Consider the following 26879-nt stretch of genomic DNA (forward strand, 5'->3'; position numbering starts at 1 on the left):
TGGCCACATGAAAGATGCTTCTAACCAGGTTGATAAGCTTTGGTACAAATGGAAAGAGCTCTACATTCATTTCAGGGCAACTTGGTTATAGTCTCAGATCAGCCACTTATTAGCTCTGTGGCCTTAGATAATTTATCAGACTCCTCTGTTTTCTGTAAAATGAAGGCAGACAGTCTCCAAGATCCACAAAATTATACTTTCAGAAGTAGAAGGCCTGAGACATAAATAAATGCAGGCATGCAGGCCTGGCCCCAGGCACATTGGTAAGGCAAGACATGCTTTTTGCCTGTGGAATTCCCTCCTCCCTTTGTGCACGCCTCATCATTCACTCACTTTCCCTATTTACATTCTCCTTACCACCTGGCGCTTAGAATTTTGCTGCCTTCTGCTGCCAGGCTCCTTTCAGCAATAGGGTAGCAGTTTTATGACATTTCCTCAGCCATCTTGCCCACATAGCATATTCATATGGTAGCCGTTCTTCAACATTCAGGTTGAATGCCTTCTTCATGAAGCCATATTTGATTCCCTCATCTAATACTAATCTCTTCAATCTACTAACTGCTGTAGCACTTGTTTCACTTTTTAAAATTAATGGTATTTATTTCTGCCTTGTAGATGTGAATAATACTTCTTTTATTGGACTATAGCCCCTCTGAAGGCAGAATTTATATCCCAATTCCTGGTACATCTGTTGAATGAGTGAACGAATGACTGAGGGAGGGAGTTAGTGAATGAGTGAATTAATTCATTACTGTAGCCACACTTTGTACTATGGTATTTGGTAGTAGACTCTCAATAAATTTTGATAAATGAACAATTCTGCTTTTCCCATCATTCCCTTATGTCCTTTCTAGCTAGATAAACTAGCTTTTTAATGTCTGATTAATGAAGAGGGTATTAATAGCTAATTGCCTGATACATTGCTGCTCAGAAAGGAACTTTTATTTTTATAGCAGATTGAAAGGTGTTACTCTTTAATGGTATACATGTCAGGTAATGGACTAAAAGAGGCTTATGGGATGTGTAGGTGCACGTGGTCAAGGATGGGAGGTGGTTCCATCTACCATGCAGGTACCTGTCTCTCAACTTCTCTGTAGAAAGCTGGTCTGATTTACTTGTATTAACTTTTAATTTGTTGTGTTGATTAAAGATTCTGCATAGAACACTAATAATTGTTTCAAATCTGACATCCAGCTGCTGTTTTGTTCCCTTGCAAACATTTTTTTTTCCATTCACTTGCAGTGTTTTTTTATTTTTGCCGTCTTGGCCATGAATCTGTGAGCTACACTGAAGAAGGAAAACTGAGATTATCCCAAAGAATAGAGATCTGGTGTGCTTAACCTCTTCCACAGTATCCTCCTGGAGCTCATGAAGCAGTGCTCATTTACTCTTGAGGGTGCAGTGGATGATCTCTTTGCAACTGGGAGATGAAGGAGGATCTCTACTAATGAACAGCACAGTCTTTCTTATCTTTTTGGATTATGTCTGAACAGCTTCACTTCATGCAAACACAAAATTCTGATGGCTCTGCCTCACCCACCGCCATACACTGTGCTTTTCTTATGATGTATGCCAGAACAGAAGATAGGTGGTAAGAACCATGTAAATTCTGAAGGCCGATTATTTTGTGACTGTTCTCTTGTTCAGTCTCCATAAGTGTTCTGTGGATTATATTTATCAGGTTCCAGAAAAACATGTATATCTACCCAGCAGAGTATATCATGGGTGAACTGGCACTGAATGAATGACTAGTGATGAGAATGGAGGTTTGCAAATATAACTTCCAAGAAACCAGGGAAAAATTCAGCTTACCTTGAGTAGTTGGCCCTATGAGGAAACATGTCTCAGTTGGGGAGACTGCTGGTTTTGGTGTTTGTACTGCAGGTATCTTCCTTCTTTTATACTGTGTCAGCAACCCCCACCCCCACCCTGGCATGTTAGAAACATTATGAATACCTGGAGGTGGGAGGAAGATAAAAAAACCCAAAAAACTAAAACTTGGTTAAATTGGCCATTCTCTTTGTTGTTTGAAGTTACATAGAAGCCATAACTGTGGGTCATTGTGGGAGCAAGATACAGCCTTTGATCTGTCTTCAGAAAGCAGTATGTTTAGAAAAGCCATCACTCAAGGTTAATAGTGCTGTGTCTGTGGTGGTTGGATTTAAAGAATCGATGTAAACATCTTTTATTCAAAGAAAATGTTCTCTGGTGGTTAATGTATTCCAAGTATACTTGAGATTTAGGAGTATACAGAAAGTAAAAGTAAATTTCTCATAATTTAGAGTTCTGATGGTGAAAATATAATCATTTTTTAAAAATGTATTTAAAAATTGTTTTATTCAGTTTACTTAAATTAAAAAACCCAGCCAGTTCACCCATTTCTCCCAACCCCCACCCTTCACCTCTTACAACCACCATCTGTTCTCTGTATTTATGAGCTTGGTTTTTTGTTTGTTTGGTTTTTCTTTTTTAGATTCAACATATGAGAGAGACTATATGGTATTTATCTTATTTCATTTAGCATAATGCCCGTGAAGTCCATCTGTGTTGTCACAAATGGCAAGATTTCTTTCCTTTTATGGTTGTATAATATTCCATTGTATATATACCACAATTTCTTTATCCATTCATCCGTCGATGGACACAGGTTCTTTCCACATCTTGGCTATTGTAAATAATGCTGCAGTGAACATGGGAGTTTATATATCTTTTCGAATTAGTATTTTCTTTTGGATACTCCGATGCGGAATTGCTGGAGATGTGGTAGTTTTATTTTTAATTTTTTGAGGAAACTCCATACTATTTTCCATAATGGTTGCACCAGTTTACATTCCCACCAACAGTGACAAGGGTTCCCTTTCCACATCTTTTCCAACATTTGTCATTCCTTTTTTTTTTTTTTTTTTTTTTTTGTTAAAGATTTATTTAAGAAATCTCTATACCCAGGGCATCTGGGTAGCTCAGTCGGTTAAGCATCCGACTCTTGATTTTGGCTCAGATCATGATCTCATGGTTTCATGAGTTTGAGCCCCACATCGGACTCTGTGCTGAAACTGTGGAGCCTACTTGGGATTCTTCTTTTCTCTCTGCCCCTCTCCTGCTTGTGCTCTCTTGATCTCTCTCAAATAAACTTAAAAAAAAAAACTCTACACCAAATGTGGGGCTCAAACTCACAACCTCGAGATCAAGAGTCTCATGCTCTTGAGCTATCCAGGCACCCCTCCTTGTCTCTGATAATAGCCATTTTAACAGATGGTAGGTGATATCTCATTTTGGTTTTGATTGGCATTTCCCTGATGATTAATGATGGTGACCATCTTTTCATGTACCTGTGGCTATCTGTATGTCTTTGAAAACTGTTCAGATCTTCTGCCCATTTTTAACTATATTGTTTGCTTTTTTTTTCTTTTTACTATTGACTTGTATGAGTTCTTCACCCATTGTAGATAACTCCTAATCAGATAGATGATTCGCAGTTACTTTCTCAATTCAGTAGGTTGCCTTTTCATTTTGTTGATTGTTTGCTTTATTGTACAGAAGCCTTTTAGTTTGATGTAGTCCATCTTGTTTATTTCTGCTTTTGTTGCTTTGACTTTTGGTTAAAAAGCTATCACCAAAACTGATGTCAAGAATCTTACTGCCTATGTTTTCTTTTAGGAGTTTTTACAGTTTTAGGCCTTATCTTCAAGTCTTTAATCAATTTTGCGTTATTTTTTGTATATGGTTTAAGAAGACCCAATTTTGTTTTTTTGCTTGTGGCTGTCCAATTTCCAGCACGATTTATTGAAAACTGTTCTTTCTCCATTGTATGTTTTTGGCTCCTTTGTCATAAATTAATTAGACATACATGCATGGGTTTATTTATGGGCTTTCTATTGTGTTCTCTTGATCGGTGTGTCGGTTTTTGTGCTAAAACCATACTATCATATGATATCTTTGTAATGTAATTTGAAGTCAGGGAGTGTGATGGCTCCAGTTTTGTTGTTGTTTCTCAAGACTGCTTTGACTATTCAGGGTCTTTTGTGATTCCATATGAATTTTAGCCTTGGTGTATCTATTTCTGTGATAAATACCATTGGAATTTTGATAGGAATTACGTTGAACCTGTTTGTTGCTTTGGGTAATATGAACATTACAGCAATGCAGAGATTTTTGCATTTGTGTTTGTCAGAGATATTGGTCTGTAATTTCCTTCCTTCCTTCCTTCCTTCCTTCCTTCCTTCCTTCCTTCCTTCCTTCCATCCTTCCTTCCTTCCTTCCTTCCTTCCTTCCTTCCATCCTTCCTTCCTTCCTTCCTTTGTAACATCATTGGTTTTTGGTATCAGGATAGTGCTGGCCCTGTAAAATATGTTTAGAAGGTTACCCCTTTTCTGTATTTTGGAAGAGCTTGAGGAAGATTAATTCTCTGACGGTTGGGCAGAATACACCAGTGAAGTTGCACAGTCCTGGACTTTTGTTTATTGGCAGTTTTTTGATTACTGATACAGTCTCTTAGCTAGCAAGCAGTCTGTTCAGATTTTCTGTTTCATCATGATTCAGTCTTGGTAGATTGCATGTTTCCAGGAATTTATGTTTCTTCTATGTTGTTCAATTTGTTGGCATGTAATTGTTTATAGTAGTTTCTTATGATCCTTTGTATTTCTATGATACCACCTGTAACATCTCCTTTTTCATTTCTGATTTTTATTTGAACCCTCTCTCTTTTTGTTTTTTTTTTTCTTGAGGGGTAGAGCTAACAGTTTGTCAGTTTTTATATTTTCAAAGAACCAGCTTAGTTTCAGTGATTTTTTTTCTATTATATTTTTAGTTTCTGTTTCACTTATTTCTGCTGTAATCATCATTTCTTTTCTTCTAACTTTGGGCTTCATTCTTTTGGTTTGTTTATTTCTTGATGTGTGAAGTTAGATTGTTTACTTGAGATTTATCTTGTTTTTGAGGTAAGCATTTATCACCATGAACTTTCCTCTTAGAACTACTTTTGGTGCATCCTATAAATTTTAGTATATTGCACTTCCATTTTTGTTTGTTGCAAAGCATTTTTTGATTTCTCTTTTGATTTGTTCTTTGACCCATTAGTTCATTATCATATTGTTTAATATCCACATATTTGTGAATTTTCCAGTTTTCTTCATGTAATTAATTTCTAGTTTCATATAATTGTGGTTGGAACAGATGCTTGGCATGATTTTAATCCTCTTAAATTTAATAAGATTTGTTTTGTGGCCTAATACATGATCAGTCTTGGAAAATGTTCCATGTGCACTTGAGAAGAATATGTATTCTGTTGCTTTTGGATGAAATATTCTGAAAATATCTATTAAGTCCATTTGGTCTAACATGTTGTTTAAGGTCAATGTTTCCTTATTGATATTCTGTCTAGATGACATAAGATAAGGTATTAAAATCCGCTATTATTGGGGCACCTGGGTGGCTTAGTTGGTTGAGTGTCCGACTTAGCTCAGGTCATGATCTTGCGGTTTGTGAGTTCAGGCCTCGCGTTGGGCTCTGTGCTCACAGCTTGGAGTCTGGAGCCTACTTTGGATTCTGTGTCTCCTCTCTCTGCCCCTCCCCTGCTCATGCTCTGTCTCTCTCTCAATAATAAATAAATAAATAAATAAATAAATAAATAAATAAATAAATAAATAAAATTTTTTAAATCCCCTACTATTATATTGATGGCTGTTTCTCCCTTTAGTTCTGCTAACATTTCCTTTATGCATTTAGGTGCTTCTATATTGGGTGCATAAATACTTACAAATGTTATATCCTCTTTTATCATTATGTAATACCTTTGTCTCTTATCATATAGTCTTTGTTTTAAAGTCTATTTTGTCTGATATAAGTGTAGCTACCCCAGCTTTCTTTTCATTTCCATTTGCATGGAATATCTTTTTCCATCCATTCATTTTCAGTTTCTGTGTCTTCTTACATCTAAAGTGTGTCTCTTATAGGCAGTATATAGGTTGTTGATATTTTTGTCCATTCAGGCACTACATGTCTTTTGATGGGAGAATTTAGTGCATTTACACTTAAAGTAATAATTGATAGGTTTGTGCTTTTGCCCTTTTACTAGTTGTTTTCTAGTTGTTTTCATAGTTCCTCTCTGTACCATTCTTCTTTTCTTGTTCTCTTCCTTTGTGGTTTGATGATTTTCTTTAGTGGTATGCTTCTATTCCTTTCTTTTTATCTTTTGTGTATTTACTATAGGTTTTTTATTTGTGGTTACCATGAGGCTTACATATAACGACATTTCTATAATAGTCTATTTTAAGCTGATGATTATTTAAGTTTGATGCCATTCTAAAGCTTACCCTCCCCCCCATGTTTTGTCCCCCTTTTTACCTCTCTCCTATGTTTTATGTTTTTGATGTCATATTTTACATTTTACTTTTTATCTTGTGTATCCTTCAGTTATTGTAATTGTAGTTAATTTATGCACTTCTTTCAACCTTCATACTAGCTTATAAGTAATTAATCTGCTACCTTTACTATATATTACTTTTGCAGTGAGATTTATTCTTTCATATGTATTCTTGTTATAATTAGGTCTCTTTCTTTTCAGCTTAAAGAAGTCCTTTTAACATTTCTTTTAAGGCTAGTTTAGTAGCAGTGAACTTTAGCTTTTGCTTGGTTGGCAAACTATTTCTTCTTCAGTTCTGAATGATAGCCTTGCTGAATACAGTATTCTTGGTTGGAAGCTTTTTTTCTCTTAGCACTTTGAATATATCATGCCTCTTCCATCTAACCTGCAAAGTTTGTACAAAAAATCTGCTGATAGTGTAAATGGGGGTTCCCTGGTCTATGGGGGTTTAGATGTCTGGTGGTAAAAACATAAACATTTTTTAATGCCTTAATGTGCTTTCTATGGTGATTCCCGAATGTATTTATTATAGTTATTTCTTTTAATGTTTATTATTTTTGAAAAGAGAGAGCAAGTGGGGTATGGACAGAAAGAGGAGGAAGATTTGAAGTGGCCTTTGCACTGATAGCAGAGAGCTCATTTTGGGGCTCAAACTCCTGAACTGGGAGATCATGACCTGAGCTGATGTTGGACGCCTAATTGACTGAACCCCTGTATGTACTGTACCCCTCAATGCTGTAAGTACAGTCACAAAGGAGTTGTTCATAACCCATTCCGGGATCTTTAACAAGACTTTGATTTTCTGTGAGGTGATTTTCAGTTGCGGACTTTGTGCATGTTTGTAACCTCTGACCCTTCAATTTATCTTTTTTTTTTTTTTTTTTTTTTTTTAATTCAAATTTTCTTTTAAGCCTCAGGACTGGCTTATTTCTTTGACATACCAGTTAAATTGTTTCTCTTGGAGACAATATTAGCTACAAACTATTCAAAACTTGTTCCTGTGTTGTTCTTCCTTTGCCCTCCAGACAGCCCCAGGACTCTCCCAGAAGCAAGAAATTTTTGTGTTTTTTTTTTAATTTGAGATTTTTTTTTTCCCTCAAGTTAGTTAACATACGATGTAGTCTTGGCTTCAGGAGTAGAATCCAGTGATTCATCACTTACACATATCACCCAGTGCTCATCCCAACAAGTGCCCTTCTTAACACCCATCACCCATTTTCCCCACACCCATTATTTTTGAAGGAATTAGAAAAATAATACTGGTGGCATTTGAAAGGATAAAATTAGAAATTACTGAACACTTAAATAAAGCCTGGTTTTCACCTATAAAATGCATGATAGCATCTTCACCATAAGAGCTAAATGAACTATTGTATGTGAGGCCACTCTGTAATTTATAAACTTTCTTATAAATTTATTATATATTTATTATAAAATGGTCCAGTTTTTGTGACTTTGCCTTTCTGTCTAGAAATCACATATGTGCATAGGTAACACTGAAAAGGTTGCTTTAAAATTATTTTATTATTATTTATTATATTTACTATTACCTATTTGTTTTACTACTATCTGAATGTTAGATTTCTATTTGGAATTCACTTGTAGTTTGGCATCATTTAGTAATTATCCAGAGAGACAGAAATGTGGTTTACTGTTCATTTTTAGGGTGAGATCCATTAGTAAAGGGAGATAAACCTCATCATATCCATTACTATATACTGATGCTGCGGTGAACTCATCCATGACTCTATAAACAACTGGAGTGTAATGCCAAATGTAGGAATATTTGTTTTGGGTTTCTTAACTCAGCCTTCTGGTGTCAGTTTGATTTAATCTGAGAAAGGCCAAGTACCAGCACAGAGGAGGGCTGCTTTGTGAGGATGGATTGAAAAAATGAGAATTCTTCAGCCTAGATAGATACTTAACAATAGGATACGTGAGATAAATCAATAAAATGGTGAAGAGTTAGGATTTTTTCAGTACCTCCAAAAGAGTAATTTTTAAAACTTTTTAAGCATTAGGACTTAGATTCCACTGTCCATTCCATCAAATCTAAAACCTGAAGGTGATTTTTTTTCTAATACTTTTCTGATTATACAAGTAATATGTTAAAGAAAATCTAGAAAATTCAGTTCAGCACAGTAAAAAAACAAACAACCTATAACCCCACATCACAGGGATTGTTGTTATTAACCATAACTGTGATCACTGTGAATAGCCTTTCAAGCTTTGTTTTGTGTGTGTTTATATCTATATCTAGTTATCCATACCTAGTTGTATATATAACTTTTGATTTTCAAAATTGGGATCATATAGTTTTTATTACCTATATTAAGAACATTTCTTCATTGCCACATGCACATAAGTGGAGAATCCATTATTTAGATGAACCATAATTTATCTGTGCCCTATTTTTGGACATTCCAAGTTGTCTTCAAGTTTTTGCTCTTATACATAATGGGACAATGAAAAGAACCTTGTATGTATTTTTTTTTTTAATTTTAAAGACATTGCAAGCGGGAAAGAGGGGCAGAGAGAGAGAGGAATATCTTAAGCAGACTGCACATTCAGTGTGGAGCCGGTAGTGGGGCTTGATCCCACAACCCTAGGATCATGAAATCGAGAGTTGGATGCTCAACCGACTGAGCCACCCAGGCACCCCTGTAATCGTTTTTTAGTGTAGTTGACATACAATGTTATGTTAGTTTCAGGTGTACAATATAATGATGCATTTTGCTGTGCTGCCTGCAAGTGTAGCTATTATCATCACCATAGAATGCTATTACAATACTACTGACTATATTCCCTGTGTTGTACCTTTCATTCCTGCAGCTTATTCCATAACTGGAAGCCTGTGTCTCCCACTTCGTTTCCACTCTCCTCCCCCCTAGTCCCACTGCCCTCTGGCAACTATTAGTATGCTTTCTGTATTTATAGGTCTGATTCTGCTTTTTGTTTATTTGTTCATTTGTTTTGTCTTTTAGATTCCACATATAAGTGGAATCATATGGTATTTGTCTTTCTCAGCCTAACTTATTTTCACTTATCATAATACCCTCTAGGTCCATGCATGTTGTCACAAATGGCAAGATCTTGTCCTTTTTTATAGGTGGGTAATATTCTTGTGTGTGTGTGTGTGTGTGTGTGTGTGTGTGTGTGTGTGTATTTATTTATACCACCTCTTCTTTATCCATTCATCTAACCATATGTGTAAAAATTCATGTGAGTTTCTCTAATTCGTGTGTTATGGACAGTGCCTAAAAATAGAATAGCATGGCCAAAGGTACCTATAGTTTTAAGGATTTTTGAAATACACTGCCAGATTGTCCTCCCAAATACAATGAGAGTTCCCAGTGTCATACTTTCACCACAGTTTTACCAGCTCATTAAGTACTATTTAGGCACAGACTGCAAATGACATTCCCCTCACTAATGTAGCTTTAGATCACACCTCATCATTTTTTCACTGGTTTACATCAGCCTCTAGTCTTGACTTTCTTCACAGCATTCTCCATATTTTCAACATGATCTTTCTCAAATAGGGATCTTATCACATCTGTGGCTCCCTTATAGTCTTCACATGAACCCACGTATTCTAGCATGTATGCAGAACTCATGGGATTTGCAGTCCTAACATCTCTAGCCTCATCTGTAGATACTTGCCCACATACAGTCTTTGCTTTAGTCCTCTTAAATTATGATAGAAGACTTCTGATTTGAGGCCTGATTTTTTTAATCAAAAATATTGGCTAAAATAAAGTAACAAAAAATGATACATCTTAAAATTTTTATTTTAGCTTAAAATATATAACTGGACATTTGTTTGCAAATCTTTTGATGTAGGGCCAAGGCCTTTGCCTTGAATGTAGTTCCACTTGTCAAGGTCACTGATTTTTATTGTGTAACCACACCCATAATATGTCACTTACGAATTCCAGTTGGGGTTTCTTTCAAGTAGAGTGAATACAAGAGCAGAATCTTCTAGGTTGTTATGGTATATTTTCCAGTGTTCTGTGGCTATCTCACACTTAATTTACCAGTATTTTTTTTTGGTGGCTAGTCTTTTTTAGTTTACATCGAAAATAATAACTCATTCATATTTCATTGACTTATGTAACATTTAATAAAATTACATGATTATTAAACCAAGCACAACTGCTATACATGGGTTGGAAAGAAACATGAGTGACTCTTGACAACATATCCCTTGACTGGGGGAAGTACTAAGTGCCCTGGCCTATTGGAGAGAAGCCACCAGTCTGGGAATACTTGGCTTGGCACAAGTATCATTGAGCATGTCTTCAGAAGGAATTGAGAGTATTTATTAATTCAGGAGTTGGTTCCGTGGGAGGTTAGTGAAAGGAGTTTTTCACTAATAGTTTTTCCCTGTGCTTACAGTCCCTTAAATAAGTCATGGTCTCTCCCTTCTATATCTTTGGCCTGCTCTTTGCTCTCAGATCCTTGCAAACTGACCTGTGGTATCATGGCTTCTTCCAGAAAGTTTTCTCTGTCATAGCCCTTCCCTTTCCAGCTAATGGCTCCTTCTGTTTACCCACTTACAACCATTTGATTTTCTGTATTATAATGCCTATTGTAATTCCCTTGGTTAAAGTGTTCCTGTATTAGGCTGTAAGCCCAATGAGACTAGGAGCCACATGATTTATCTCTAATTTCCTAGCATTTGACACAAGTTTGGCTTTTAGAAAGTATTGGATAAATTAGCTTAAATTTATTTTTTTCAGTGGTACAAACTAAGGATATAAATACCACACATTCTCATATTAAGACACATTTAATATTTCTGAAACTAGGACTTACAACAAGTCCCGTGTTTTCTGAAAAGCAATTCTTGATGGTGTACCTTAAAAATCATAGAGAGTGAGTTAAGAAAAGTTGGATCACTTCAGGGACAGCTAAACCTTAATGAGCACAGTCATTGAGTGTGTTCTTTTATAAACACCCCTTTGTGGTGCTATCAGAATCTGTTCTGGGCTTGAGTAACCAATGCAACATTTCTTTTTAACTTATAAGTCTTAAGAATGGTTCTGGGGTGGGGGTGGGGGTGTTGTATAGCTCTGTGTGTAAGAACATGAAGACTGGAGTTAGAGTGCCTGGGTTCTCATCTTGGCCCTGCCTCTTATTCTGTGCCCTTGGACAAGTCAGGTCCTCACTTTTCTCATCTATTAAACAGAGAAAGTTATAACTTCTAAATGATCCATAAGAAACACTCAGAGCTGCTTGGCACACACTGCTGTCCGAGCTTCAGTTTATGTTCACAGTTGCTATTGTTGTGATACTAAAGAATTGATAAAAGTGATCCTATAAATAGTATAATCACAGAAACATTCATAAAAATGCTTTTATAAATAGTATCATCCCTCCTGCACACTCACTGCATGGAATCCAAAGAGGTAGTAGTACTAGGTGGGTAGATATTTGAATCTGGAATCTACCATTTATTAGCTATAACATTGTGGGCTATATTCTTAACATCTCTTAGCCTTGAGTTCTTATAAAATGGAGACGATGACAATACGAGACTTACAGGGTTATTATTGATAGTAAATTATAGGATGAATGGAAAGTATAGTTCCTGGAAGATAATAACTGCTTAATAAATGCTATCTATCTCTGACAGTTGAAATTGACCGTCTTAGTCTGTACCTGAAGTTTTTCATGTCTTGAGCCTCAATTTTCTCCACTGGCATAAAAGGAAATCTTGTCAATTTATGATAAATTCAGAGAATTCCAGACTTTTCCCCTGAATCTCTAATTTGAGTAAATAATCAGTTGGCTTTGGAATTCTTTCCTTCTGCCTTATATTTTTCTTCTTCCTAAGAGTGAGGATCTGGAGATTAGTGTTATTCTGGTATCTGTGACACTTCAATTCTAATATAGAGTTCCTAATGGTGTTTGGTTCTGCTGAGTGCACAGCTGAAATTTTTCATTCCCCTTCTGCCTCCTGGGTGCCAGATTCTGCAAGTACCTTTGGTTTCCTGGAGCCTGGTCTACCTTCTTCACATCTGTTGCTTTGGCGGAAATTTTTGGTGTTCTCTGGGTTCTCGCTATAGAGAGCCCAGAATCTATAAGAGCCCCCATATGTTTCCATGCTCACCCTGTGCTACCATGGCTCTCCTATCCCTCAGGACCCTACTGGGTGCTGAACTGCTGTCCAAGCTTCTGAACTTAACCTAGGGTTTCCTTTGATTGATCCTCCAGCCACCTGGGCTTGGTTCAAAGTGCAGATCATTAGAGACAGGCTCTGTTTCCTTCTCAGAAACCCCAGACTGCATTTAACCCTTAATTTTTGTGCATGATTTTTTTTATTGCTGCCATAACAAATCAATAGCAGCTCAAAAACCAAGCCCAGGTTGACTTGGCTGACTTGTCAGGCTGAAGTTTCAGAAAGCTGAAATCAGGGTCTACTTCAAGCTTACCAGGTTGTTGACCTCCAGTTTCTTGACTTTGTTTATAGGACTGAGATCCCCATTTCCTTGTTGGATGTCAGCTGGAAGTTCTCAGCTCCTAGAGGCTACCCACATTCCTTAGTTTGTGGCTCCCTTCCCTACTCTTGAAGGCCAGTAACGATGGTTTGAATCCTCATGTTTTGAATCTCCGAACTCCTCTTCTGTATCATTTTTCCTGCATTCCCTTTTCCATGCGTTTCTGTGACTCCTCTGCTTTTCAGGACTCAGGTGATCTGTTGGGCCCACCCAGATAATCTCCCTGTCTTAGGGTTAGCTGATGAGTAACTTTAATTCCTTCTGCAAAGTCCCTTCACAACAGTACCTAGATTAGTGGTGGATTGAATAGCCAAGGAATAGGAAACTGGGCTAGGGGTGCATCTTTAGAATTTGGCCTGTAACACTCTTACTCCAAACCTCCCTTGACTGTCTCTCCTGTGCAGGTGGAGCAATAAGCTGGCTGGGCATGCATTCTTCAAAAATCATCCCTTATCCTAGGACCTCAGCTTTTGATATACAAAGATGTTCAAAAGTGACAAACTGTTTTCTCTATCATACCTCAAGATGCTCTGGACATCTAGAACTAAAATCAACCTTTCTTTCTGTTACATCTTGTGTACCTCATGGACATTGTGTACAGAAAACCCTCCCTGTCTCTTTGGATGGACCTTCTAAAGATAGGCTGGTTCAGTTAATCAAGCATTTACTAACTATTCTGTAGACAGTATCATGGGAAATTCTGACTTTGAGGACTTTGTAACCCAGTATGGTGAATTTCACTTAAATAAATACAGTAAATGCACAATGTGAGAAGACTGTATACGAATATGCATAGTACTGTCGGTACTCAGAGGAGGCAACTGGAACTTCAGCTAAGAGGTGAAACCTTTGAACAGTGGCGTACAGGCAGGCCATAATAAAGGGTGGTGGCCGAGAAGAAAAAATTTACATATTTGCAGTCTACAAAGTACTTTCTATACTGGATTTCATTTAGTACTCACAGTTTTTGCAGCAGAGATTATATTATTTGTGTTATAGATATGGGAGCTAAAGCCAGAGAGACTTGCTTCAAGTCATATTCCAGACTTTGTCTGAAATTGCACCAGTTCGACCAACTCTAGATTGTGATTTTTTTAAATATGAAATTTATTGTCAAATTGGTTTCCATGTAACACCCAGTGCTCATCCCAACAGGTGCCCCTCTCAGTACCCTTCACCCTCCCACCCCCATCAACCCTCAGTTTGTTCTCAGTTTTTAAGAGTCTCTTATGTTTTGGCTCCCTCCCTCTCTAACTTTTTTTTTTTTCCTCCTCCCCGCCCCCCTCCCCATGGTCTTCTGTTAAGTTTCTCAGGATCCACATAAGAGTGAAAACATACCGTATCTGTCTTTCTCCGTATGACTTATTTCACTTAGCATAACACTCCCCAGTTCCATCCATGTTGCTACAAAAGGCCATATTTCATTCTTTCTCATTGCCACGTAGTATTCCATTGTGTATATAAACCACAATTTCTTTATCCGTTCATCAGTTGATGGACAGTTAGGCTCTTTCCATAATTTGGCTATTATTGAGAATGCTGCTATAAACATTGGGGTACAAGTGCCCCTATGCATCAGCACTGCTGTATCCCTTGGGTAAATTCCTAGCAGTGCTATTGCTGGGTCATAGGGTAGATCTATTTTTAATTTTTTGAGGAACCTCCACACCGTTTTCCAGAGCGGCTGCACCAGTTTGCATTCCCACCAACAGTGCAAGAGGGTTCCCGTTTCTCCACATCCTCGCCAGCATCTATAGTCTCCTGATTTGTTCATTTTAGCCACTCTGACTGGCGTGAGGTGGTATCTGAGTGTGGTTTTGATTTGTATTTCCCTGATGAGGAGCGACGTTGAGCATCTTTTCATGTGCCTGTTGGCCATCTGGATGTCTTCTTTAGAGAAGTGTCTATTCATGTTTTCTGCCCATTTCTTCACTGGATTATTTGTTTCTCGGGTGTGGAGTTTGGTGAGCTCTTTATAGATTTTGGATACTAGCCCTTTGTCTGATATGTCATTTGCAAATATCTTTTCCCATTCCGTTCATTGCCTTTTAGTTTTGTTGATTGTTTCCTTTGCAGTGCAGAAGCTTTTTATCTTGATGAGGTCCCAATAGTTCATTTTTACTTTTAATTCCGTTGCCCTTGGGGATGTGTCAAGTAAGAAATTGCTGCAGCTGAGGTCAGAGAGGTTTTTTCCTGCTTTGTCCTCTAGGTTTTGATGGTTTACTGTCTCACATTCAGGTCCTTTATCCATTTTGAGTTTATTTTTGAGAATGGTGTAAGAAAGTGGTCTAGTTTCATTCTTCTGCATGTTGCTGTCCAGTTCTCCCAGCACCATTTGTTAAAAAGACTGTCTTTTTTCCATTGGATGTTCTTTCCTGCTTTGTCAAAGATTAGCTGGCCATACTTTTGTGGGTCTAGTTCTGGGGTTTCTGTTCTATTCCACTGGTCTATGTGTCTGTTTTCGTGCCAGTGATTTTTTTTTTTAACTAAACCACATTAAGATGAGCAGAAGGAAGAGGGGCAAACCATGTGGAGAGAATTGCATATGCTGAGGTATTGAGGTCATTAGTATAGTATGTAGAGTAGCCAGCCACCAAGAGCTGCCTGTGATTCCCAAGTACTGGTATTGACACCTTTGTGTAGTCATCTCCCAAATTGGATAGGGCTGCCTGTCTAAACAGTAGGATGCTATAGAAATGGCCAGGTTTGATTGTGAAGCTAGGTCAAAACAGACATTGTAGCTTGCAGCTGGCTTTCCTGAAATCTCTTTATGAGGGGAAATAGCTGCCATGTCCTAAGAGACAAGCATCTTTGGGAAGGTCATGTGGCAAGACAATGTGAAGGCCATCTTGGCAGCAGATCATCCAGTCCCAGTCAAGCCTCAGATGATGGCAGCCCTGGACAACACCATCACTGCAGCCCTATGGGAGGCCCTGAGCTAGAATCATCCAGTTAAGTTGCTTTCAGATTCCTTATCCACAGAAATTGTGTGAGATGTTTATTGCTGATTTAGTCCACTAAGTTTTAGGTTAACTTATTTTGCAATAATAGGTAACTAATACAGCATGGATTTTAAGAGAGTTAGTAATTAATCTTATTTAAGTTGTGTTGAATGGATTGTAAAAGAAAAAGAATTGCCTTACAGTCTAAGAAGTTTATTTTTTATTCTATAAGCATGAAGGAGACACTGAAAGGTTCTGAATAGCCAAGCACTTGGAAAAATAGACTATTGGAGAGTCTCTTCCATACGGAGTATTTACAAATTAACTGAATTCCACGCCATTTGGGCCTGGAAAGCAGTCACTAAGGTTAAATATCCTCCAAATACTTCTGTCTTACTTTTTTTGAGTCTGAAAAATCTTAATTTTTTAATGGTTATTTATATTTGAGAGAGTACAAGTGGTGGAGGGGAAGGGAGAGAGGGAGACAGAATCCAAAGCAGGCTCCAGGCTCCAAACTGTCAGCACAGAGTCAGACACGGGTTCAAACCCACAAACTGCGAGATCATGACCTGAGCCGAAGTTGGATGCTTAACTGACTGAGCCACCTAGGCACTCCTTGTGTCTGAAAATCTTAAAGTCTATATCTGACTCTTTCTGCAATCCTGGAAATCTTATTTTATTTTTCTAATTATTGCAGAACTTCCTACTTCAAGCATTCTTACAAGGCTAGCATAAGTCCCTGAAAGATAAAATGGCTTGTCTTAAGAGTACTATAGGCGGGGGGCCTAGGTGGCTCAGTTGGTTAAGTGTCCAACTTCAGCTCAGGTCATGATCTCACGGTCCGTGAGTTCGAGCCCTGCGTCAGGCTCTGTGCTGATGGCTCAGAGCCTGGAGCCTGTTTCGGATTCTGTGTCTCCCTCTCTCTCTGACCCTCCCATGTTCATGCTCTGTCTCTCTCTGTCTCAAAAATAAATAAACATTAAAAAAAAAAAAAGTACTATAGGCAAATCTGTGGGTTACCATTAGGAGGAAGTATGCGTGGTATGAAAGCATGTACTGCTTAGATTTCAGCCAAACACAACCATAGGGGAAAGTGTAGTGGGAAGACTCTTATCTGGAGTCTCTATTCCCTGTCCTTCTGGGGGAGTCAAATGATGAGGGAGATTTAACTGCCAGCAAAACCTAGACATCACCTCATAGCCACCAGGAGAGAGTGATTTTTCCTGATGTGCCAGCATACCTTGAAGGAAACAGTTGACACATCCTATGCTTTTGAGACCTGTAGGGCTTGAAACTCCACTGCCTAAACCCTGTCAGTGAACAGCCATAACCTCTAAGTTACAATGTACTCAGGAGAGTAATGTGGGTGGAATGAATGCTTTCTTTTTAAGTGAAGTGATATCCAGATTTAGAGGAAGTCTAAAGTGGCCCCGCATCTTTGGACTTTGCTTGAACATTGTAAGGGCTAATCTCCTGTGGATACTTTGTCTCTGAAGGTGACCTTTCTATATCATGGGTGCTCTTGGTCATGCAGGTGACCTCAGCGACATCATCCCTGGTTGACTCTGGTTGAAGCTCAGAGACAGAATGCTACGGTGGAAAGAATAGAGGACTGGAGATTACAGAGATGACTAGCTGTGTGATCTTGGGCAAATAGTGAATCCCCTGGGTCTTCATTTCCTGCCCATAAAATGAGGGAGGGTTGAATTAGATGATTCCTGAAGTTCGTTCTTATTACAACATTCCATGACTTAGGATTTCTTTTATGGAATATCTCTGTCAAAACTGAGGTATCATGTATCTCTGGGGAGAGTTTAGAGTGATAAACTGACTCTATTTCTGAAGGGAATGAGACAAATATTATAACCAAAAATGTTTCTTGCAAACTTAATGCACTGTTATTAGACACCATGCATATCCATTTGCTTAGTTTTCCATGTAACATGAATATTCCTTTGTAATTGTAAGAAATACTTAATTTCTAAAATTCATAAATGTTACGGTGGGGAAAATGAGAGAGGCTGCCTGCCATTGCATGCATTAATAATGATTAAGCAAGTCTGTGCAATAAATACTGTTCAGTGTGTTTTTATTCTGTTTAGTGATTTCATTTTAAATCAATTATTATGATTTGTAGCATCTTAAACTTCTTGCAGGAGGTGCAGCCTCCTGCCTACAAAAAGGTTTTGGTGCAACATTAGTATGTCATAGAATGCTTGGGAGTTGCAGTTTGTAGCTATTACAGATACTCTTTTAGGATAGGTAAATGGAGCTGGGAATCCTTATAGAACTCTACAGGATAACTGAAATTCACTAATCACAAATCCTGATTTTAGTTTTCATTGTAATTGCAACTCTTTTTCATCAAGCCTGACTGTTCTGCCTTCTTTTTTTTTCTTTCTCCTCCCCCTCCCACCTCCCCCATCCCTCAGAGGTTTGGTGAAAATGCAATTAGATGAGCAAGCAGAGAAATGAAAAAGGCACAAAATTCCTAGGTGTTTTGAGAGCTCTGTAAAATCAAACTCTTGATTCTGGAGTTCATTTGAGCACGGAGAAGGGAGAGAGGGAAGATGGTCACCAGGTATAGCAACTTGCCCTGTTTGAGCATGCAACCACAACTTCAGACACAGAGCAGACAGGATGACAAATAGAAATAAGTAGTTGGTGCTGCGCTTGTGAAAGCAAGTTTCTCCACATCAGTTCTACCACTGTGGACCCTATTTACTCTCTCTAGTATGTTATTTCTTTTTCTACACTCCTTTCCTTCTAAGAGGATTATATACTCCATTGCTTTCTGTCCACAAATCCTCTAATGCCATTTGATCGGCATGTTTGTGACATTTCTGGTTCAATTAGGATTGGGCCATACCTCTAATGGTCTGAGGAAGTGGTCAGCATTATTGGGTGATTAGCCTTCTGCTCTCACATAGCTAAAGGGTGATGTGAATTCATTGCTAAGTTATAGAACAGGGCCAGAGGTATACTGGGATTCATCTACTAAATCAGACCTTTTCAAAATTCTGACTTGAAACAAACACAGACTCCTGAAGCTACTGAAGCAAAAACTCTGTCTCGTAAGGCTATGGTTCTTGAACATGAGTGTGCATCTTTTGGAGATGAGAATCTTCTGAAGGGTTTGTTAAAATCCAATTGTTATGTCCCTACCCCCTGAGTTGCTGACTCAGTAAGTAGAAAGTAAGGCCCCCAAATTTGCATGTCTAACAAGTTCCCAGGTGATGCAAATGCTGCTGATCCAGGGACATTTTGAGAACCACTGTCCAAAGGGTTCACCAACCTGGAATAATTTGAGATGAGGCTACAGTCCTCCTGAGGTTTCTCAATTCTGTTGCTCCTTTGAGTCAGCTTGACTCTGACCCACTACCCCTCAGCTCTGGGGATGATGGGTGTGTGCTCATTTCCTATCTTTCAGATCCTTAGTGTCCCAGACAACTGAAACTGTATCTGGGTGCTCAACCAATCTGAATTTCTGAACCTAGTGTAAAACAGATTTAGGGCAGAATTTATCATCTCTTATGAAAATAACACTTTTAGGTGGGGAGTATTCTACTTTATCTATGAGGAATTGAAATTCAAAAGGTTTAAGTTACTTGCCCAGGACATAAATGGCAGAACTAATTTGAGCCCAGGACTCTGGCTTCAGTGTCTGATTATCTTTCAACCAAATCTCTTTGTCCTGGGTTCCATTTTGAACTGAGGGTTTTCACCACCCTCTTTCCTCATTTTTATATAACCAAGATTATAAAGACTATCTTTAATTAGAGTTTAGATTATGACTTACACATACATATTTGTGTGTACTCATATATATATATATATATATATACGTATATATGCATATATACGTATATACACATGTATATATACACACACACACATGCTCTTTTGCTTCATTCTTGTTATTTTGGATGTGTTTTTATTATACTACATAATAGACATTTTGTAAGTTGCCCTAAAGCAGTTTAGGAACAGGGCAGGCAATACATATATGTATATGTAAATACACTCCCAAGTATAGTTAACATGTGCACACACACATTAGTCATGTACATGGAATCTGGTTTTTCCTCCATAGCTCACATTAAGTCTAAGAAAATGTGTCTTTTTGGTAGCCGTAGACTTATACTAGGTTTCAGCCATGCCCCAGACTGCCATCAGTAAACAGTTGAAACTGTCTTTGCTATCCTGCCCTCCTCTCATTCTCCCCAGTAGTTCTCCGTAAAGGAGGAGATTAGAGCATCATTTAGTTCCGGTGGGAGATAGTTGGCAGGTCTGTATTGACATACTCACTCTGTTGGAAAACAAGGACAAGCCCTCAGGGCTTTGAGACTGTGTCTGCAGTGAGAGTTTATGTACTTTGTCCACATTAATAGCAATGTAGTTTTGGTTTTTTTCTTTCCTAAACAAAACTGCTCTTTTTCCACTGGGGCGGGGGAGTGGGGGAGAAAACAACCCAACAAATTCTGGCATCTACTATTGAAGGCTGTAGTGAAACAAGAATCTGGGTTGCAGGAGGAGTGGTGATAAGGGGGAAAAATGGTGGTTGTAAGTAACCCCAGGAAGAAAATGACTCTGGGAAAATATAAACTCACTTGCTTTTGTTTTTAATTTTGCTTGTGGAAGTCGGCATTGGAAAGGTTGCAGCTTGTAAGTTATTGTAAAATGGTGTACAGAGGGCTGTTTAAAATTTGAAAGAATACTGTAACAGCAGATGTGGACTGGTGGCTCATAACACATGAATAGGTAGCTGGTAGGGGTTAGGTATGTGCGTGTATGTGCATACACTTTGGTTCAGCTGCGAGTGGGTTTCCACAGTCACCTATTGTTTCTGAAGGATGAAATTACTCATAAGCAAACATAAAATCTTCATTATGCTCCAATTGTTCCCTATTATATCACTTGCATTGAAACAAATTTGTGTTTTCAAAACAAGCATTATAGCAGAAGTGACTTTATAAGGCAATTCTCAGATGATTCACCCCTTCTCTTATTTTTAGACTACTTGATGGTCATTTGTAACATGAGGGCATACAAGGGTGGCACTTTTACACATACTTATTTTCTGTCTCCTATAAAATTTTAGATAATATTAAAAACATAAAATAATGAGTAAAGTCCCCCTTCCCAACCTCACAAAACAAGTGTTAATTTTTTTAAGTCACATAAATATTCAAGATGACATGTTCTCACCCCATCCCACCCCATCCCTGCCTTTGAGCAGAGCCAAGTGGGGCTAAGACACTGATGGCTGAATGTTTTTTCTGATTATTTTTCTTGACTGATATCCCTAGGAGTTATCTGTTGACGTGGCTCTATATTGTTTAGTGAAGTATGTATACTCATTTGTTCCTGATCTTCAGGCAGTTCTCAGGATCTCATTTGTTGATTTCAGGATATGGCTGAGTATACTGGATACTTCTCAGCAAATCCTGCATGGAGACTATTTGTGATGGTTAATTCTTGGATTCTCTGGGTGTTTTACCCTTTTGAGGTACATTTTGAGGGGGAAAAAAAAGAGAAAATCCACATGGAGAAAGAAATAGCTCCACATCTTTGAACCTACATTTGCAGGGGAGCCATCTCTGGGGAAAAGCATAGTCAAAATGATGTCCTTGGATGGAGCACTTGGTTATTTTCAACAGGTTGAATCCCTGTCTTCTAATTAAATGCAGCAACAGGATTCTCTTGTGTTTGAAATAGAAAGAGATGAACATTGCATCACTAATATAATTGCTGGGATAGGTAGTATCCATGGAAATGTAGGAAAATTTTTTAAAAATCTAGATGTAGTAATAAAGTATATGATTCTAGAATTTAGGGCTGGAATGAAATGTGGGGGAAAAGGACACTTTGTCCCATGGTTCATCTTACAGTGAAGAATGAAGTCTACAGAAGCATCATGACTAGGCAGGAGATCCTGGCTGGTTAAAACAGAACCAGGACTTAAACACTAGGGTTTCTAGCCATTCACTTTATACTGTGTATTGTTTTTTGTAGTTCAGTAAGTGCTGACCACTTACTTAAGATTCCAGACAGCCCCCATTTTGTTGCTGCTGCTCCCTTTAACCCTGGCATTTGTCACACCTACTTGATTTGATTCTTCTGCCTGCCACTTCCATTTTATTTTTAAAGCTGAGAAAAATGGAGGGATGCTTGTATACAGGCCAGGGTTATCGCTAGTTATTTTATTTCTTTGATTGACATCCTTTATTACTGTCATGGATAGAAATATGAATAAGAATACTGGTATAAGGAAGAACAAAAGTGCTAGCCTACTTTGTATGGAGGCCCATTTTCCAACAGTTCTAGACAGTGAAGTTCTCAGATACATTACTGGAGATACAAAGACCTGGAAAAAAAGTGCCTAAGAAAATTTCAGAGAAGAATATTTAACTCATGTATATCCTCAAGATATACATACATATACATACATACACACACACACATATGTACGCATATGTATGAGTATGTATGTATCTATGCATGTGTACGTATATGTGTGTATGTGTATGCAGACATATACATATATATTTTTAATAACTGGGAAAATGTATTATGAAAAATGTTTAGAATGAAATGCAATATTTAAGATATAGAGTGTTGTATGCTATTAATATGTCGTGTAACACTGCAAAATGAATTCTAAAAATTAAGTAACTGGAGGGCATTCATGAAAGACTATTTAGTTTTGATTTAGTACAATCTCCATACCTCCAAAGATAAGCTGAATGATAATAAAGGCACCCGACACTTCACTGAGCACTGACTAGGTGTCAGGCACTATTTTGCATGGCTTATAGAGAATCAATCTTCAACACAACCCCATGAGGAAAATTCCATCATTATCACCCCATTTGATGGTGGGGAATTTGAGGTTCAGAGAGGTTGCTTTACTTGCCTAATGCCACACAGTTAAACAAATTGAGCTGGGATGTAAATCGAGGCTGTCTTTAAGCTTACACTCCTAGTAGAAATGAAGGGAGGAGGTAGAAGCACCTGCCTTGGTCATGCCTTTCTCATTTATCAGATAGGTCAGGGCATTTCTTCAAGCAGATTTGTTATCTATTAAAGGGGAATAAAAATAATACACTGCTTTGCTTTCTTACAGATTTGTTGTGATACTCTAAGAAAATAGTGGAGGGAATTTGTATTTAATGAACATCTATGAGCCAGGGGCCATAGCAGATATATTTCACATTGCATCATTAACTGTTGCTGCCCCTGCTATTGTTACTGTGCAATTCTCAAATTCACTGGTGACTCCAGAGTCACTGCCATTTTCAGAAGATGGATTAACTGCCATCTGTTCTCATGTGTGGGTGTTTCTTTTCGCCTCTCTTGTCTGTCTTGCTCAACTGATTTCACTGGGGCTGGGAGATTATTTTTAAAGCAGTACATGTTATTTGTAGAGATTTTGGCCAATGGATTCGAAAAGGCAGTTTAAGAAGAGGAAACTCAAAACACCATCAAGCATTGGAAAAGATACTCTAAGTCACTAGCAAGGAGAGAAATGCAAATTAAGTCAGTAAAATGTATAGCATTTTAGAGAGCTCAATTATGCTAAGTGTTTCTGGGACTGTGGGGACATTCATGCATTGCTAATAGGTGCGTGTACTGATGCTACCATTTTGGAGAGCCTTTTGGCACCCTTCTTCAAACTAGGGCTACTCATACTTCCATGACCCAACAGTTATGCTCTTGGGGATGTATGAAAATGCCTTTGTTTTGTGTATACACACACACACACACACACACACACACACACACACACACACATATACATACCTCTGTGCATTTGTGTGTGTATAACACACCATAGTGGGACATAAGAGGACATTCATGCAAGATTACTGTGATTGTAAGAGGGAGTTGGAGGTAACTTGGGTTTCCTTCACTAGGAAAGTGGTTAGTTCAAATTTAGTGAGTGAACATAAAGGAGTTAGCTGTTAGAAGCAATTGATTAGATGAGCAGTTACCAACATGGATTTAAAGGGCATTGTGCCAAGTGAAAAAGGTAAGAAAAATAAGACACAGTGCAGAACCATTTCCCCAAGTTAAAATACATGCCCATAAAATTATAGTCATTTTGTAAGAGCATATACAAAAGAGATATCTGTTACATTTGTCAAAACAGTTGTATGAATATTATATGAAGGATGAGGGGGAAAAGTAGAGATAAAAAAGGGGACAGTCAATAAATCAACAAATAATCTCACAGGAACAATAATAATGTGCCCTATGGAGGATAATGATTAACTCGACCCTCTGAAAAGAACAAAAAAATTATGTCAGAACAAAACAAAAAAATAAAATGATCCATAATCCTATTTGCAGATAGGTATTAAAACTTCAGTGTATATTTTTATATTATTTTATATGTGTGTCCATGAATGTGTTTGTATATATGTATATGTATGCATCTATTTTGTATATACACACAATTTTTTAATTTTAAATTTAATTGAAGTATAATTGTTCAATGTTATATTAGTTTCAGGTATACAGCAACATTGATTCAGCACATTATTCAGTGCTTACCACAATAATTGTAGTCACCATCTGTCACCATACACTGTTATTACCATCTTATTGAATATATTGCCTATGCTGTACTTTTCATCTCTGTAACTTACTTATTTTGTAACTGGAAGTTTGTACCTCTTAATCTTCTTAATCTGTTTTATCCATTCCCCCAGCACCTCCCCCCCTGCAACCACAGTTCTCTGTATTTAAGAGTCTGCTTGAGGGCACCTGGGTGGCTCAGTAGGTTAAGCATCCAACTGCGGCCCGGGCCATGATCTCAAGGTTTGTGAGTTTGGGCCCTGCATCGGGCTCTGTGCTGATAGCTCAGAGTCTGAAGCATTCTTCAGACTCTGTGTCTCCCTCTCTCTCTCTTACCCTCCCCTGCTCACACTCTGTGTGTGTGTGTGTGTGTGTGTGTGTGTGTGTGTGTGTGTGTGTGTGTGTCTGTCTAAAAAATAAACATTAAAAATATTTTTTTAAGTCTGTTCATTCGTTTTTTTCGATTCCACATATAAGTGGAATCAAGTCGTATTTGTCTTTCTCTGTCTGACTTATTTCACCTAGGATTATACCCTCCAGGTCCATCTATGTTGTCCTGAATGGCAAGATTACATTCCTTTTTATGGCCAAATAATATTCTATTGTACATATACACATCTTCTTTATCCATTCATTTATTGATGGACGCTTGGGTTGCTTCCATAGCTTGGCTATTGTAAATAATAGTGTGATAAACATAGGGATGCATGTATCTTTTTGAGTCAGTGTTTTTCTTCTCTTTGGGTAAGTACCCAGTGGTGGAATTACTGGATCACATAGTATTTCTATTTTTAATTTTTTTAGGAACCTCTGTACTGTTTTCCATAGTGGCTGCACCAATTTACATTTCCAAAAACAGTGCACAATGGTTCCCTTTTCTCCACATCCTTGTCAACACTTGTTATTTGTTGTCTTTTTGATATTAGCAATTCTGACTGGCATGAGGTGATATCCCATTGTGGTTTTGATTTGCATTTTCCTGATTAGTGATGCTGACCTTCTTTTCATGTGTCTTTTGGCCAACTGCACATCTTCTTTGGAAAAATGTCCATTTAGGTCCTCTGCCCATTTTTTAATTGACTTGTTTGGATTTTTGGCATTGAGTTTTGTCAGTTCTTATGTATTTTGGTTGTTAAAACCTTATTGAATATATCATTTGCAAATATCTTCTCCCATTCAGTAGGTTGTCTTTTTTGTTGATGGTTTCCGTCACTGTGCAAAGGTTTATTATTTTGATATAATCATAATAGCTTATTTTTGCTTTTTTTCCCCTTGCCTGAGGAGACTTATCCACAAATATGCTGCTAAGGCCAATGTCCAAGAGATTACTGCCTATGTTTTCTTTCAGGAGTTTTATAGTTTCAGGTCTCACATTTAGGTCTTTAATCCATTTTGAGTTTACTTTTGTGAATGGTATGAGAAAGTGGTCCACTTTCATTATTTTGCTTGTAGCTGTCCTTTTTTCCCAGTACCATTTTTTGAAAAGACGGTCCTTTCCCCATTGTGTATTCTTACCTTTGTCACCAATTAATTGACCATATTATTTAACTGACTTGGCTCTTTATCTTGTTCATTGATCTGTGTATCTGTTTTTGTGCCAGTACCATAATGTTTTGATTACTATAACCATATAGTAATTTCTTCAAATCTGAGATTGCAGTATCTCCAGCTTTGTTCATTCTCAAGGTTGCTTTGGCTATTTGAGTTACTTTTATGGAACCACATAAAAATTTTGGGATTGTTTGTTCTATTTCTTTGAAAAATGCTATTGGTATTTTGACAGGGATTGCATTGACTCTGTAGATTGCTTTAGGTAGTATGGACATTTTAATTATATTCTTCTAATCCATAAACATGGTGTAGGTTTCCATTTTCTTCTGTCATCTTCAATTTGTTTCATCAGTATCTTACAGCTTTCATGGTATAGGCCTTTCACTTCTTTGGTTAAATTTATTCCTAGGTATTTTATTCTTTTTGGTACATATGCACATTTACTTTCACAAATAAATGAGATGGAGTCATTCTTCATGTACTTTTTAAATTTTTTATTTGGTTTGTTTTGGGGGGGGGGGGCGGTGTTGGTGTCCTGGCTGTGAAGATACACTGAATTATCCCTAAGATTCCTTCAATTCTAAGACACTCACCCTTCAGGATGAATACTATGTTATAAAATTCAGTCAAACTCTAAGTGGACTTTTGTTCAACATGACCCAAAACATATTTTGCTGAACACTCTTGGTGGTCATCTATAAGATACTAGTGCACTCAAAGGAAAATACATTAATTTGCATTTAATTCAAATAGTACTTATTTTGGCTAGATATGCTTGATATTAAGTGTGTTCAGACCATTTGACAGGATGTTAGTTTAAGAATAGATCACATCATCAAATGAATGTTGTTCCCAAATGGAACAAGTGAGGTTGAAACTTGGTCTGATGTACCAGGAGGCCATCCCATGTGAGTGACCACATGGTTTTTCATAGGCTAGAGC

At 37.7% G+C, this 26879-nt stretch overlaps 1 protein-coding gene across 2 annotated transcripts in view; it reads left to right on the plus strand.

Annotated features, from left to right (window-relative positions):
- The window catches only part of TMEM108 (transmembrane protein 108), a 403151-nt gene that overhangs the window by 97825 nt on the left and 278447 nt on the right, over nt 1-26879 (plus strand). The gene's annotated exons all lie outside the window — the stretch shown is intronic.

The sequence above is a fragment of the Neofelis nebulosa genome, chromosome 5, assembly GCF_028018385.1.
Source record: "Neofelis nebulosa isolate mNeoNeb1 chromosome 5, mNeoNeb1.pri, whole genome shotgun sequence".
NCBI classification, from domain to species: Eukaryota; Metazoa; Chordata; class Mammalia; order Carnivora; family Felidae; genus Neofelis; species Neofelis nebulosa.